Here is a 16626-nt window from a genome sequence, read left to right as displayed (position 1 = left end):
AATAAGTGGTGGTCACATTACAACCACCCTATACCGAAAACCTACCGACCGCTATGCCTACCTTCATGCCTCCAGCTTCCATCCCGGGCACACCACAAGATCCATTGTCTACAGCCAAGCACTGAGGTACAACCGTATCTGCTCTAACCCCGCAGACAGAGACCAACACTTAGAAAATCTCCACCAAGCATTCTCAAGACTACAGTACCCACATGAGGAAATAAGGAAACAGATCAACAGAGCCAGATGTGTACCCAGAAGCCTCCTACTGCAAGACAAGCCCAAGAAAGAAACCAACAGGACTCCACTGGCCATCACATACAGTCCCCAGCTCAAACCCCTCCACCGCATCATCAGGGATCTACAACCCATCCTGGACAATGATCCCACACTTTCACAGGCCTTGGGTGGCAGGCCAGTCCTCGCCCACAGACAACCTACCAACCTGAAGCATATTCTCACCAGCAACTGCACACCGCACCATAGTAACTCTAGCTCAGGAACCAACCCATGCAACAAACCTCGATGCCAACTCTGCCCACATATCTACACCAGCAACACCATCACAGGACCTAACCAGATCAGCCACACCATCACCGGTTCATTCACCTGCACGTCCACCAATGTAACATACGCCATCATATGCCAGCAATGCCCCTCTGCTATGTACATCGGCCAAACTGGACAGTCTCTAAGGAAAAGGATAAATGGACACAAATCAGACATTAGGAATGGCAATATACAAAAACCTGTAGGAGAACACTTCAACCTCCCTGGCCACACAATAGCAGATTTTAAGGTGGCCATCCTCCAGCAAAAAAACTTTAGGACCAGACTCCAGAGAGAAACTGCTGAGCTCCAATTCATTTGCAAATTTAACACCATCAGTTTAGGACTAAACAAAGACTGTGAATGGCTTGCCAATTACAGAACCAGTTTCTCCTCCCTTGGTTTTCACACCTCAGCTGCTGGAACAGGGCCCCATCCTCCCTGATTGATCTAACCTCGTTATCTCTAGCCTGCTTCTTGCTTGCTTATATATATATACCTGCCCCTGGAAATTTCCACTGCTTGCATCCGAAGAAGTGGGTATTCACCCACGAAAGCTCATGCTGCAAAACATCTGTTAGTCTATAAGGTGCCACAGGATTCTTTGCTGCTTCAAATGAATTAGCACACACTATGGAATGTATGTTGATGAATGTTTGATGCACATGAATGGTTAGGGAGGTGCCAGCCTAGAAAGGGAGTATCCATCGGCCGAAGAATGTGTCAAGTGGACCACCAGACAACCCCCCCCCCCCCGAGGGTAAACTGGGATCCACCCCAACACCTGGAAGGATGAGAAACACAAACTTTGGACAGTGTGGAGCCACCAGGAATGTGCCATCTGCTGATTGAGTCAGCAACAGCAGCATGAAACAGCTCCCATAGACTAACATAGGAATTAATTCCTGTAAGAATGGACTCTAAAAACTCAGGACTTTGAGTCCCGGGTTCTGCTGCCAACATCCAGGAGCATCAGATGCATCTGACACAGACTCGGCTCCATCCTCATGACCAAGATACCTGGCCAGTAAGTTGGCATCAGCAACTTCTAGGTTGGTAACTATAACACCTATACAGAACCTGAATGAATGATTGTGTGAATGAATATATGTGTGTGTGTGTATAAGGAATTAGTAGTGATAGGAATAAGTAGTTAACAATGTTGTTTATGTTTATCTTTTGCTTTATTATTATATTTACAATAAATGTGGCATCTTTGCCTTACCCCTCTTAATAAGATCCTGCTGGTTTTTAGTCTATTGGTATAACAAACGGACTATGAAGTGCACATGGATGCCCTGATTGTTGGAGCCCTGGGCACCTGGGACCCCTGCAATGAGCGTGTGCTGCGGACCTGTGGGATCGGTCAATGCTACGCATGGCTCATGTGGTGCCTCATGGTCTCAGACTCCATCTGATGGTCCAGGGACACCTACACCGAACACATCACCAGCCACCGACAGTACCAGGAGGCGTGAGCCGGAGCGACATCACGCTTCGACTATGAGAAGGGGACCAAGAGACCTTCTCCGTTGCATTATATGAACTGGAACCATAAACTCCCTGAATTTAAATCTCACCAAATGAGGGTCAATCCATCCTCATCATCATATCCACTCATTATACTCCACACCCGAACATAGCCACTATATGAACATCATATCTCAACGTCTGTACTTTGACCCGTCAACCTTTTACCCCCAGTCGGGGATATTGCAGATTATCTATTCCTTACGCCATCTGATCTTAAACTCAACTTCACACCCCTTGATAATCTGTACGTTATTCCCTGATAACCCGAAATTTCTATGTTTAAACTCTGTACTATTCATCATTTTTAAACATCATCTTAATAAAATTTACATATTAACTTCAATAAAAGAGTGTGAAGTTATTAACTCCGTGCTTACTTGACCATTGGGTCAAGGGGAACAACCACTGCAATAAAAAAGCCTGTTTCCTCACTTCGTCTCTAGGTCAGCCTGCTCCTTCTCTAACAGGGCTGTGGCTTCATCTCTGCACCGCTAGACTCTGGCTCCAGCTTCAGCCCCGGGCGGCTGGGATTGGGCTGCTCAGCTGTGACTTGATACCCAGGTGGCAGGGCTCAGGTTTCAGTTTCAGCCCCAGGCAGCTGTGCTCAGGCTATGGCTTCCACTCCGGGTGGCTAGACTCAGGATTCAGCTTCAGCCCTGGGTGGCTGGGCTCAGACTCTGGCTTCAGTCCTGGGTGGCTGAAACACTGGGCAACTTTTTGGAGGACTGGAGGAAAATGAATTTTATGCTAATATTTAAGAAGAGAAAGGGGTTGCCCTGGGTAACTATATGTCAGTTAGCCTGACACTGATCCTGGGCAAAATCAGGGAAAGGTTGATCTAGGGGGCAATCAAGACTTCAAGACTCCTTACAAGAAATGGAAAGGGAGGGGGATAGTTTTTGCTGTTTTTAAAATTAAATAGGCAGCTAGTCTTGTTTTTAAAATTATTATGAAGAACAAGTTTAAGCTTTGTTGTAACGTGTGTTGTTTGCCCGGACTGCTCAAGACCTGAATGCTTGTGTAGGAGGAACTCTTTGAGTTGGCTTCTTAAATACCTTCATGCTGTTTCACATCTGATACTTCTTGATGAAGCATAGGAACCTTGTCTTATAACAGGTTTATTCAAAGTGATATAACCCACGAAAGTGAGATCTTGGAAGAGTGTTGCCATTTTCCTAATGTAATAAAAACACTGGAATGATAAATAATAAATGGTGTTTAATAAGCATGTCATAAAAACAAATTTTATATTTCCAAGTCACTGCTTTTATCATTTATACTTGGGTAAAGGAGAAAATCCCTGGAAATACTCATTTTTAGGAGTGGGTTCGCGAGACTTGACATTTTAGTGAAAGGGGTTCACAGGTTGTTAAAGTTTGGGACCCACTGAGCTACACTGATTGTGTAAAGTGCAGATTTAATCAACTGTTCCGAGGCACTGAGCGAATAGAAGCTGCTGTAATGTGCCAGCTCTTTATGTCCTTCAGGGCTAACCCAGGCCAAGCCTGGGGATCTCTTCACCCCTCAGAGTTCAAGCAACACAGAGGTAACACTTTTTTTCTGACAAGGATATTTATTCCTTTCCCCCGGAGTTTGGGCTGCACGTCTCCTAATCATGGGTGTGTGGGGGAAGCAGTCAACAAAGTCTCTGTTCTTTGATGTTTCACGATGCCTCATTTGGTTTCCAGGGGTCACCTTGGTGTGCAGGACCTAGCACCTTCTGTAGGCAGCCAGCATTTCTATGTTAATGAGTGCTTGTTTCCTGTTTGATGACTTCCACAAGCACAGAGGGTTGCAATGCAAACAACTAACATAACCTGATCCCATAGGGTTCCGGTGTTATAGGTAAGATTAAGTGTCAGAGGAGTAGCCGTGTTAGTCTGAATCTGTAAAAGTAGCAGAGTCCTGTGGCACCTTATAGACTAACAGACATATTGGAGCATGAGCTTTCGTGGGTGAATACCCACTTTGTCAGATGCATGTCATGTATTCACCCACGAAAGCTCATGCGCCAATACGTCTGTTAATCTATAAGGTGCCACAGGATTCTTTGCTGCTTAGGTAAGATTAAAACATGCAGCGTCCTACAAGCATTTCATAAAGTCTGAACCCTAAACACATTCTTATAAATCTAACCCCTATTTTAACAACGCTAACACCTGGGTGAGCCGGACTGGTTTCCAGCCATTCATTTGTCAGTGTTTGGTGAGGCCTGGGGCCTTGGCATGAGCAGGGACTTGCTCTGCCAGAGTAAAAAAGCTGAGTAGAAATGTTGCCTTTCCAAACTCTGGGTGCCTTGAACAATTGTTTAAAGTCACAACTAACCATAAAGGCAGAAACTAGCAGCAGCCTCGCCCTGCACAACAGCAGCTGGCCAATCCTAATGCAAAGGCCAAGCCATACTGGGCTCTGTCTTGCGGCAGGGAGAGTCAAAGGAACCAGGTTACCCCAGAGAGCAGTGAGCTCCTCCAGCCCCTGCCGAGAGGCAATGAGCCAGCATTTTGTTATCTCAGCTCATTGTAGGTTGGGTAAATTGCTCACTCCAAGCTGGGTCCTAACCTACCACAACTGTTAGATTACAAAGAAAATTGCAATTGTGGGAACAACTGTCACCTCTTAATGGGGCAATAAAATGGTGACACCCGTAACGGTCTGTGCAGGAATGCTCTGTTCCTGGCCCTTCGCTCCATATTCCTAGCAGTGTGGGGTGGGTGCTGAGCAGGACGGGGAGAGGCTGCTCCCTGTGGGATGTTCTAGAGGAGATGTGGGGTGCTGGAGGGGCAGGAGCTGGTTCCCGTCACAGGTCTGTGGGTGCTGCCTGAGAGGGGTGGCTGGAGCCATCTCAGCACAATGCCCCTGCCCCCTGCTACATCTGGGAGGTGGGACAGCAGGACATGAGTATGGCTGGCTGGCTCCGGAGCCTGGCCAGGAAGAGATCAGCCCTCAGAGCTCCCAGTGCCATGTGGTGGGGGCCTGGCCTGTCTGGATAGTTTCATCAGCTCTTGACCTCTGGGGCCATGGGCTGTTCCCACCACTAACCAGGACACCCTGGTCTCCTCAGCGGCTCCCAGAGGGCTGTGCTGGGAATCAATACCTTGGGGTTATCAGCAATGAGTGTGAGTGACATTTGCTCTGTAACACAATGTTGGACAGGGAATTGCTAATGCACTGCAGGGAAAGCTGAGTGCCACAGAGCCGGCCAATGAACCACAGCCCCACACAGAGCCAGCCTGGGGCAGCAGGATTAATACATGCAGCATCTTCTCTCAGATGGAAACATTCCCACATCCTCTTTGTTAGCCATAAGCACCGCATTGATGTTATCAACCAGCCAGCTGGGTGGGATTATCTCAGCTAATTTGAGCCCAGATATACTCATCCCTTACAGTGCTATAGAAATACCTGCTATTCCGTAACACAATTTTTAATGCAGCAGAACTGGATAATTGGCACCCAAGGGTATTACAAGACATGGCTGAGGAGGTGTCTGAAGCACTAATGATGATTTTTAAGAAATGTTGAAACACTGGGCAACTTTTTGGAGGACTGGAGGAAAATGAATTTTATGCCAATATTGAAGAAGAGAAATGGGCTACCCTGGGTAACTATATGTCAGTTAGCCTGACACTGATCATGGGCAAAATCAGGGAAAGGCTGATCTATGGTGCAATCAGCAAAGAATCAAGGCGTGGCAGCAGAATTACAGGCAATCAGCCTGGGGTTTTGTTCAGATAACAAATATGGTTGATAAAAGTAACTGTGTTGACATGATAGACAGACTGTGTAAGGCATTTGGCTTAGTCCCGCTGGACATTCTGGTTAAAAACCTACCACAGTATAAAATCATCAGTGTCCCTGATACTAAGTACAGTAAGAACTGGCCAACTAATAGACCCTAGAAGGTAACTGTCAATGGGGAATCACTATCCACCAGGGGTGGATGTAGCAGAGTCTTACAGGGATCAGTTCTCAGCCCTATGACATTCAATATCTTCTGCAATGACCTGAAACAAAATATAAAATCTCTGCTAGTGCTATTAGCAGGTGAGAGCAGAATTGTGGAGTGATAAATAACAGTGGGGACTGGGCAGTTCTACAGATCTACCCCAGTGAAACCAGACACTCTGGGCCGGACACAGAACTCACTGGCGAGGTCTCTGGTCCATGTGATGCAGGAGGTCAGACTAGATGATCTGATTTGCACCATCACTGTACAGTTTGGGTTGTCTCCCCTCCCACCCCATTCTCCACCTCCCCTCATTATCAGCAAATACAAATGAACTGGGGGGGAGAGAGACCCCAAGTTACAGCACATGGCATGAGGATTCCTGCCCCAACAGCCACTCAGAGCTTGGCTGTGCAGGACAGATGTGTGTGTGTGTGTGTGGGGGGGGGTCGTCACTCAAGCTGGCAGTTAAACCTTTGCTGTATCAGCCCATCACCCCCTGTGGTGCCATTGGAGCAATGAGCCTGGGCTGCCTGTTACAGACCGTGCTGTAGACTCAGGGTGTGTTATCCAGGGACTTGGGCACAGGCTTAATGTCGCTGAACCAAAGGCCTGCAAGGGGCCTGGGGCTTGCTGGGAGCCTTGGTTATCACAGATGTTAAAGCCAGGTGGGGTCTCCTGTACAGCACAGGCCAGAGAACCAGCCAGGTGCAGGGGCTGGTGGTCTGAGCTCTGGAGTGGGTGACTGTACAGAACAGCTGGACTCTGATTGGCTGGGACAATTGCACCCAGCAGGTGACTTCTAACACCAGTGCTGTCCCTGTGGCTAACAAACGGGATGTGGGAAAGTTTCTGTCCCACCTGTCAGGTGCTTTAACGTGCTCCTGTCCCAAGGCATCTGCTGAAAACCTTCTCCTCCCCAAACATTTCTTCAGGGCTCTGGCTTTGAAGGCTGCTGCTCTGTGTTCTTTGGCCAAGACTTTCAACAGTTCCTCAGTTTTGGGTTCCTCAGCTGGGGACCTGTGACGGGGCAGGACTCACCGCTGCAGTGCCTCCTGCTGGTTGTCTCTGGGAATTAGCGTTTCCAGACTCCAGAGTGCCCTCTGCAGGCTGGTGTCCTGCTGCCGTTGGTCCCCGTGTCCCTCCCAGGACCCAGTGCCACTTGTCTTTGGGGTGCTGCCCCCTGATAATACCCCTCCAGTCTCAGGATCTCCCCACCCAGGGAAACCTCTAACCCCTTAGCCCCACCTTGCCTCAGTCATAGGCTACTGCCAGTCACCATCCAGCCCCCACTCCCTGTAGCAAACTGCAGTGTAAAAGCCACTCATCATAGGCAAGGGGGGTTTGGACCCGCTGCCTCTGCCTACCCATGGGCTGTTCCCTGCAACCTCAGTACCTAATTGGCCTTCCACTAGGCCACAGCCTGGGGGGTTTCGAGGCCATAGCTCCCCACCTCCCTTGGCCTTCCCCCAGCCCTGCTCCACTCCAGGTACCTTCTCTCAGCTTCCTGCAGCCAGGTCCCTCCCTCTCAAAGCTAGAGAGAGTCTGTCCCTGCTTCTGGCCCCAGCCCTCTTATAAGGGCCAGCTGGGCCCTGATTGCACTGGCTACACCTGTGGCTGCTTTCCCCATCAGCCACAGCCCTCTCCCGGGCAGCTTTAAGCCCTACCAGGCAGGAGCAGGGTGACAAGGCATGAAAAAAGGGAGGAGGTGTTGGGCCGAGGCTGAGCTGGAAATAGGAGACAGGCCTGTTGAAAGTCTCTGGGTCAGGATAAAAGGGGTAAAAAACAGGATGATGTCATAGGTAATAATTGGAGATATACCAATCTCCTAGAACTGGAAGGGACCTAAAAAAGGTCATTGAGTCCAGCCCCCTGCCTTCATTAGCAGGACCAATTTTTGCCCTAGAACCCTAAGTGGCCCCCTCAAGGATTGAACTCACAATCCTGGGTTTAGCAGGCCAATGGTCAAACCACTGAGCTATCCCTCCCTCCCTCATGGTAGGGATCTATCACAGACCACCTAACCAGGAAGAAGAGGTGGATGAGGCTTTTTTAAAACAACTAACAAAATCATCCAAAGCACCGGACTTGGTGGTGTTGGGGGATTTCAGCTACTCAGACATTTGTTGGGAAAATAACACAGTACCCTCCCCTAGTAGCTTTCTTCACCTCTTTATTTCAGGAGGTGGAGAAAGCTACTAGGGGAGAGGCTGTTTGTGAGGGGGTGTGACTCACCACTCCAGCGCCTCCTGCTGGTTTTCCTGGGGATTAGTTCTGCATGTTTATGCACCCTCTTCGGGTGGTGTCTCCTCGTTGTCACTCTTGCTCTAGGGCCCATGTCTCCCTAAGGACCGTGGCATCCTCTTCAAGGACACAGCCCTCTGGCCATGACACACACTGTGCTTCCCCCTTTCGGGGGAATGTCGCTGTCCCTTAGTCCAGCCATTTCAGTGGCGAGGGGGTGGGGACCCAGGCCCGCCCACTACTCCGGGGCCCGGCCCAGGGACCTGTAGATGGCAGCTGCTTGCGGTACCCCCTCCGACTCCTCAGTAGATTTCCCTGGGCCACTTCCCCGCAGCCCCAGCACCCTCTTGGCCCTTGCCTCAGCCTGCAGATCCCTGCAGCCCACCAGGAGCTGCCTTTAGCTCCCCGGGTCTCTGCCACCAGCTCTGTCCAGGGTGCTTGCTGCCTTCAGCCTGCAAGGCAGCCAGTCCTCCTCCCTCCTCAAGCTCCAGGGAGTCACTGAAGCTGCTCTGCTCTGCAGCCCTTCTTATATGGACCAGCCCGGTCTTGATTGGCTGCTCCTCACAGCCTTTCTCTGATTGGTCGCCTCCTGCGCAGCCTCCCTTAGGGCACAGTGTGGCAGGTGCCCCATCACGCTGTTCTAGATTTGATATTGACAAATAGGGAGAAACTGGTTGAGAATTTGAAAGGGGAAGGCAGCTTGGGTGAAAGTGATCTTGGAATGGTAGAGTTCATGATTCTAAGGAATGGTAGGAGGGAGAACAGCACAATAAAGACAGTGGATTTCAAGAAGGCGACTTTAACAAACTCAGGGAGTTGGTAGGTAAGATCCCATGGGAAGGAAGTCTAAGGGGAAAAACAGCTGAAGACAGTTGGCCCTTTTTCAAAGAGACATTATTAAGGCACAAGAGCAAACTATCCTGTGGCACTGCTTCCCATCTTTTTCATAGTAATGTGATATGATTGTGTCGTAATCATAACATATTTTATATAAGTTAGGTCTTGTGAGACATCACTGGAAAAGTTATGATTTATTGAATATGATTATCCTATTTGTATGCATGTATCATTTTTGTATCTAAAGTTAGGAATATTGACTATACGTCTGTACTACAAAAGTGTTTACACCTGGGTAACGCTCACGAGACAGAATGCAATCAGTCTGGCTGGCTAGCTGGTAACAAGTCAATGGACCATTAGGGAGAACAATAAATCTTTGAAGATATTAATCTCCCACATTCCTCAGAAGCTTTCCTGGGATGCTACAAACTGCCACTGACTCATAGCTGCTTTGAGACTGCAGGGTCATGTATTCCAGTCACCTGGTACTGGACTCCATGATAGAATACCAGTATTTTTCCACTGGGACGAGGGGAACCACCCTGGAAAACAAGAGATTCCCACCATATATAAAATCTATTTAAGGCAGGGGAGTGACAGAATGAATGTCCTTTCTTCACTGAATCCCCACCCAGGAGACTACTGTGAACATCTAAGAAACAAAGACAAAGCGGGGCCTGGGGTGGGGAGAAGGACTGAGCCCAGGCTGGAAAAGTGTCTGGCCTGTGAGAGAAATACCTGGAGTTTTAAGCTGCAAGCAAGAGCAGCTTCCCTACAAGAACCTCTGCAATATGCCTAAAACAACATTTAGGGTGAGAAATTATTGCCTGTAACCAGTTTCTTTAGCTTCTTAAGCTTATATTGTGTTTTTGTTTTATTTGCTGTGCAATCTGCTTTGATGTGTTTGCTACCACTTACAATCACTTAAAATCTATCTTTTGTAGCTAATAAACTTGTTTTTGTTTTTTCTAAAACCAACTTATGGAATTCATAATGGGGAGGGGAGGGCGGGAAGCTGTGCAGATCTTCCTCCACATTGAGGGGGGCACATTTCAATGAGTTTACGCCCATGGGCGGCAGGTTATATATTTGTGTGGGGCCCGGGCCCCAGCAATATTCAGGGCTGGGCGCCCTGCTCCAGCAATAGTTGGAGCTGGGTCTCTTCCCGCCCCCCCCCGGTCCTGCCTGGATCGGCCCCAGCCACCGCAGGTCTCCTCCCGCCGCCGCGACCCTGCCTGGAGCAGGTCCCAGTCCCCGCCTGCCACCCCCCCTCCGCGTGTTCCCCCCCCTCCGCCGCGTTGTGTTGCGTCCCTGCCTGACAGAACGCAGCGCGCCTCTCCCCTGCCTGCTGCCCGGAGGGCTCCCAGCAGATTTGCTGTCTGCTGCCGCAGGGTCCTAGTGCCTGCCCTCCGCCAGTACTGGCAAGGCAGGCTGCCCTTACCCTGAGCCTCTCCAACCCCAAACCCTCAGCCCCAGCCAGAGCCCTCCTTCCCCGCACCCTAATCCTCAGCCCCAGCCCTGAGCACCCCACATCATGAACCCCTCATCCCCTGCACCCAAAACCTCAGCCCCAGCCAGAGCCCTCATCCCCTGCACCCTAATCCTCAGCCCCAGCCAGAGCCCTCATCCCCACACCCTAATCCTCTGCCCCAGCCCTGAGCGCCCCACATCATGAACCCTCATCCCCGCACCCTAAACCTCTGCCCCAGCCCTGAGCGCCCCTACATCATGAACCCCTCATCCCCCCACACCCTAATCCTCTGCCCCAGCCCTGAGCGCCCCCACATCATGAACCCCTCATCCACAGCCCTCACCCACAGCCCAACCCTCTTCCCTAGCCCTGAGCCCCCTCCTGCATCATGTACCCCTCATCCTCAGCCCCACAGTCCTCACCCTGCACTCCCTCCTATCCCCAAACTCCCTCCCCCTTCCCACACACCCCTTCCCAACCCCAAACTCCATCCCAAAGCCTGCACCCTTCACCTCCTCCTGCACACCCACCCCCTGCCCCAGCCCAGAGCCTGCACCCAGCACCCTTCCTGCACCCTAATCCCCAGCCCAGGATCTGCACCCCAGACCTCCCCCGCCGAGCCCCCTCCCAGAGCCTTAGGCAGGTGGGGGCGGAGTTGGGGGGGCGGAGTTGGGGGCGGGTTCTGGGCCCCACCAAAATTTTTACAAACTTGCCACCCATGTTTACGCCGTACAGTTCTCTGTGCAGCGCCATGTGATACCATTTGGGGTTTGCACTCCAGAGGGGGTGAGCACTTGAGTGCTTGGCAATTCCCTAGCTGGAGCCTTCCCACGCAGAGCCGATTTCAGTGTCTGTGTCTGTCTGCAACTGGGTGTGTCCCTGCCTGTGTGTGCTGGAGGGGTCTTGAGGGCCTGGCTCAGCAGGGCAGGGTAAGGGAGCCCAGGCTGGTGGAACGGGCAGGCTCAGTGGTACCCCAGTACATCAGGTGGAACCTTAGACGGGGTGGTAACCTGTCACACATCTCTCTGCACAGGAAAGCCAGGAAATATGGGAAGAGACCATCCTGGCTGAACTAGGAGCTCTTCAGTGAGCTAAAACTCAAAAAAGAGTCCTACAAAGAGTGGAAACTAGGTCAAATTACAAAGGTTGAATATAAACAAATAACACACGTATGTAGGGACAAAATTATAAAGGCCAAGGCACAAAACAAGATCAAACTAGCTAGAGACATATAGGGTAACAAGAAAATATTCTACAAATACATTAGAAGCAAGAGGAAGACCAAGGACAGGGTAGGCTCATTACTCAATGAGGGGAGAAATACAATAATAGAAAATGTGGAATGGCAGAGGTGCTTAATTACTTCTTTGTTTCACTCTTCACCGAGGAGGTTGGTGGTGATTGGACGTCTAACAGTGAATGCCAGTGAAAATAAGGAACTATCAGAGGCTGAAATAGGGAAAGAACAAGTTAAAAATTACTTAGACAGGTTAGATGTCTTCAAGTCACAAGGGCCTGATAAAATGCAACCTAAAATACTAAGGAGCTGACTGAGGAGATATCTGAGCCATTAGTGATCATCTCTGAAAAGTCATAGAAGACGGGAGAGATTCCAGATGACTAGAAAAGGGCAAATATAGTGTCCATCTATAAAAAGGGAAATAAGGACAAACCAGGGAATTACAGACCAGCCAGCTTAACTTCTGTACCTTTAAATATAATGGAGCAAATAATTAAGCAATCAATTTTCAAACATCCATAAGATAATAAGGAGATAAGTAACAGCCAGCATGGATTTGTCAAGAACAAATCATGTCAAACCAATCTGACAGCTTTCTGTGACAGGGTAACAAGCATTGTGGATGGGGGGAAGCAGTGGACTTGGTATATCTTGACTTTAGTTGAGCTTTTTATACTGTCTTGCAGGACCTTCTCCTAAGCAAACTAGGGAAATGCAACCTAGATGTAACTACTATAAGGTGGGTGCAAAACTGGTTGGAAAACCGTTCCCAGAGAGTAGTTATCAGTGGTTCACAGTCATTCTGGAAGGGCATAACAAGTGGGGTCCCACAGGGATTGATTCTGGGTCTGGTTCTGTTCAATATCTTCATCAATGATTTAGATAATGGCATAGAGAGTACACTTATAAAGTGTGGAGATGATGCCAAGCTGGGAGGGGTTGCAAATGCTTTGGAGGATAGGATTATAATTCAAAATCATCTGGACAAACTAGAGAAATGGTGTGAGGTAAACTGGATGAAATTCAATAAGGACCAATGCAAAGTACTCCCCTTAGGAAGGAACAATCAGTTGCACACATACAAAATGGGAAACGACTGCCTAGGAAGGAGTACTTAGGAAAAGGATCTGGGGGTCATAGTGGAGCACAAGCTAAATATGGGTCAACAGTGTAATGCTGTTACAAAAAAAGCAAATATCATTCTGGGATGTATTAGCAGGAGTGTTGTAAGCAAGATGTAATGTTGCTGGCTTTGGTGGGACACTTCTGAGAGTGCCAATTCAGGACAAATTGCTTAGAGCAGGGCAGTTACACGCCCAAGGCTGGGTTCCTTTGCACACCAAGGCAAACCAAACCAGCCAGACAGAGAAGACTTCAGTTTTACCCCACTGGCTAACCACAAGTCACACAAGCAATTCCCTTAGGGCATGGCTACACTTGCGAGTTACAGCGCATTAAAGCAGCTCACTGCACTCTAACTCACAACCTGTCCACACTGGCAAGGCATGTAGAGTGCTCTGACTCTGTGGCTAGAGGTATGTTCCCAAACTCATCCCCACAGGGCAGGGGGGAGCCCATTCAGATCCCGCTCATATAAAGGAGCTGTATTGTGGAGGGTCCCTACCCCTGGTGCCCCTGAACGGGGCTCACGTTTGTGGCTTTGCCAGAAGGCCAGTTCGGTTTTAAAGCTGAAATCTCTCAAACTGGGTTTGGCAGCTTGGTGACTGTTCTAGCTGCTATTTGAATGGGATTGAAGCAGGAGAGCCCCTGTCCCTGGAGGAGAGGCCTGGGGCCAGCACAATAAAGGGACGCTCTGGGAGAGGCTGTATGAAGGCTGGGGTAGAGAACACCCCATCAGTCAGGGACGGAGATAAATGTAACAGGGAAGAGGAGAAGGGATGTTCCCAGGGTCACGCAGGATCCCTCCAGCAGGACTAAGATTGGAACCCAGGAGTCCTGGCTCAGTCTTTTTTGGTTTGTATTCCTGTTCTGCAAGATGAGCAGGTGCATTGCAGGCAAGTTAGACAGGTCCTGCTCTGGAGAGCGCTGAGATGAGGACAGGAGGGATGAGCGCCCAGGGTGGAGGGTTGCGGGCAGGGGCGGCTCTAGGCACCAGCAAAACAAGCTGGTGCCTAGGGCGGCAAAATGTAGGGGGGCGTCCCCTGCCGCTGGGGGTGGGCGGCAAGCTGGGCCGGCGGACCTGCCGCAGTCATGCCTGCGGGAGGTCCACCGGAGTCCCGGGACGACTGGACCTGCCGCAGGCATGACTGCGGACGGGGCGCTCGTCCCGCAGCTCGGCTGGACCTCCCGCAGGCATGACTGCGGCAGCTCAAGCGGAGCCGCTGGACCCGCGAACTGTCCGCAGCCGCGGGAGGTCCAGCCGAGCCACGCGGGACCAGCGGTCCCTCTGCAGTCATGCCCGCGGGAGGTCCGCTGCTCCCGCGGCTCCGGGGTGCCTCCCGCGCATGACTGCTTGGGGCGGCCAAAAACGTAGAGCCGCCCCTGGTTGCGGGGGCAGAAGGGAGGTCGATGAATGGGCCGTGTCTCAAGGGTAGCGATGCCCCATGTTTTTACCAGAAGGTCAGGGCCCTCATTCCTTTTTCAGTCCCTTTCCTGCCCCTCAGGGCCTGTCTCTGGGGTGCTGAGGCTGGGGCCAGGCAACACAATAAACTGTTCATGCCAGAGTCAGGAACACGAGAAAGGAGACACAGACTGAGCTGAATGCTGGCGGGAAAGTTTATTATAAGAACATAAGAACATAAGAAAGGCCGTACTGGGTCAGACCAAAGGTCCATCTAGCCCAGTATCTGTCTGCCGACAGTGGCCAATGCCAGGTGCCCCAGAGGGAGTGAACTTAACAGGCAATGATCAAGTGATCTCTCTCCTGCCATCCATCTCCACCCTCTGACAAACAGAGTCTAGGAACACCATTCCTAACCCATCCTGGCTAACAGCCATTAATGGACTTAACCTCCATGAATTTATCCAGTTCTCTTTTAAACCCTGTTATAGTCCAGCCTTCACAGCCTCCTCAGGCAAGGAGTTCAACAAATTGACTGTGCGCTGCGTGAAGAAGAACTTCTTTTTATTTGTTTTAAACCTGCTGCCCATTAATTTAATTTGGTGACCCCTAGTTCTTGTATTATGGGAATAAGTAAATGACTTTTCCTTATCCACTTTCTCCACATCACTCATGATTTAATAGACCTCTATCATATAAGACTGAGAATATATTATTGCCGTTATATAAATCCATGGTACTCCCACATCTCGAATACTGTGTACAAATGTGGTCTCCTCACCTCAAAAAAGATATTCTAGCACTAGAAAAGGTTCAGAAAAGGGCAACTAAAATGATTAGGGGTTTGGAGAGGGTCCCGTATGAGGAAAGATTAAAGAGGCTAGGACTTTTCAGCTTGGAAAAGAGGCGACTAGGGGGGATATGATGGAGGTATATAAAATCATGAGTGATGAGAAAGTGGATAAGGAAAAGTTGGGTTTCGTCGCTGGCAGGGAGGCCCTCTGGAATGGTGGACACCAGGAATGCAGGATGGCAGGAATGGTGGTGACAGGCCTCCTGTTCCTCAGTCTCACAGTGGGACCGATGGGGTTCTTCACTCTCCAGCTCGGGAGCACTGTGAAGACCCGACCGTGTACGGGCCGTCGCTGGGGTGGAACAAGTCCTTATATCACTTTTGTGGCGGGAAAGGTTCTGAGGAGATGGAACACTGAGGGCTGGTTTTGGCGGGAAAAACCGGTTTGGACTGGTTTGAGCCAGTGTCTTGATGGTAAACAAGTCCCCTCTCAGAGATGGAGTCCAGGGGTCAATAGTTCATTTGCTCCATATTGGATCTTATTTTAAAGTCAGTGATTTACTTCATGAACATCTTATTAAACAACTAATTGAACATTTAAACAGTTTATACTTCTTACACCTAACACTGCAGAGACAAAGGAGAGCAGAGCCCCTGTAAAACCCAAGGTTACACAGCTAGAGACATGCCCCGGAGCTGAGGGGCCATGGGCAGGGCACGGACAGAGGCTGCCCAGTGACCCTGGAGACACTGATCATTGCTATGAAATGTCAGCGCTGACAACAGGGCTACATTTACTGGCAGCTGAAGTTACACCAGGACCTGCCCAACCCTCAGAAGCATGAAAATAGCAAGTGAAGGGAGAGTCTCCAGCACCCCCTGCCCCTGCCATCCCCACATTGCCGAGGGGAGCGCACCCCGACCTGCCCTCAGGTTCCACGTCCATCTCCAGCACAGCCCGACAGGCAGCACCTGCAGTGTCATCCCACGCGCTGTCCCCCAGCCCCACGCTGCTGCCCCCGGTCTCTCTCGTGTGCACAGACCCACGCGACGACGCTCCCAAAGCTCATCCACAGGAGAGTTACTCTGCTCCCCACTGCAGAGATCACGGTGATCGGTCTGGGGGATGGGGGCGCTGGATGAAGCTGGGGGTCGCACTGTCGGGGATCAGGGGCTGCAGCAGAATTAGTCACCTGGCGACCCACCCAGCGCAGCCAGCCGGCTGCAGGCCGCCCGCCTGACTGCACCCCCTGCCTGGGCAGGAAGGGCAGCTGGCCGGCTCTTAGCCCAGCAGCTCGCGGGCTGCTCCGTGTGTTCATGCCACGGCCGCCATCCTCCCTGTGCCTGCTGCTCCTCCCCGTGCTCCTGTCCTGCTCCAGCCCTGCTCCTCCTCCTGCTCCTGCTTGTTTCCCAGCCCTGCTCCTGCTCAGTCCTGGCCGCCCCAGCTTGCTCCTGGTCCCGGCTTCCTTCCCCTGCCCCTGGGCTCCGG

The 16626-nt window shown here is 50.7% G+C and overlaps 1 protein-coding gene across 6 annotated transcripts in view; it reads right to left on the bottom strand.

The window, feature by feature from the left end:
- The window catches only part of LOC120395675 (C-type lectin BpLec-like), a 31390-nt gene extending 22973 nt beyond the window's left edge, over nucleotides 1-8417 (bottom strand). For 3 of the 6 annotated variants that reach the window (XM_039520305.1, XM_039520300.1, XM_039520301.1), the window contains exons 1-2: nucleotides 7522-7568; nucleotides 6890-7048 (exon numbers count right to left, since the gene is read on the bottom strand). The gene's annotated coding sequence lies outside the window, so the exon portion shown is untranslated. Of the gene's footprint in view, nucleotides 1-6889; nucleotides 7049-7521; nucleotides 7569-8263 lie in introns of those variants that run through there. The other 3 variants (XM_039520302.1, XM_039520299.1, XM_039520303.1) reach the window with 3 other exon arrangements.
- Nucleotides 8418-16626: the final 8209 nt, after the last annotated feature.

Source organism: Mauremys reevesii, linkage group 1, assembly GCF_016161935.1.
Source record: "Mauremys reevesii isolate NIE-2019 linkage group 1, ASM1616193v1, whole genome shotgun sequence".
Lineage (NCBI taxonomy): Eukaryota > Metazoa > Chordata > Testudines > Geoemydidae > Mauremys > Mauremys reevesii.
Note: the sequence above shows the minus strand (reverse complement) of the source record. Positions and strands in the feature narration are given on the sequence as shown.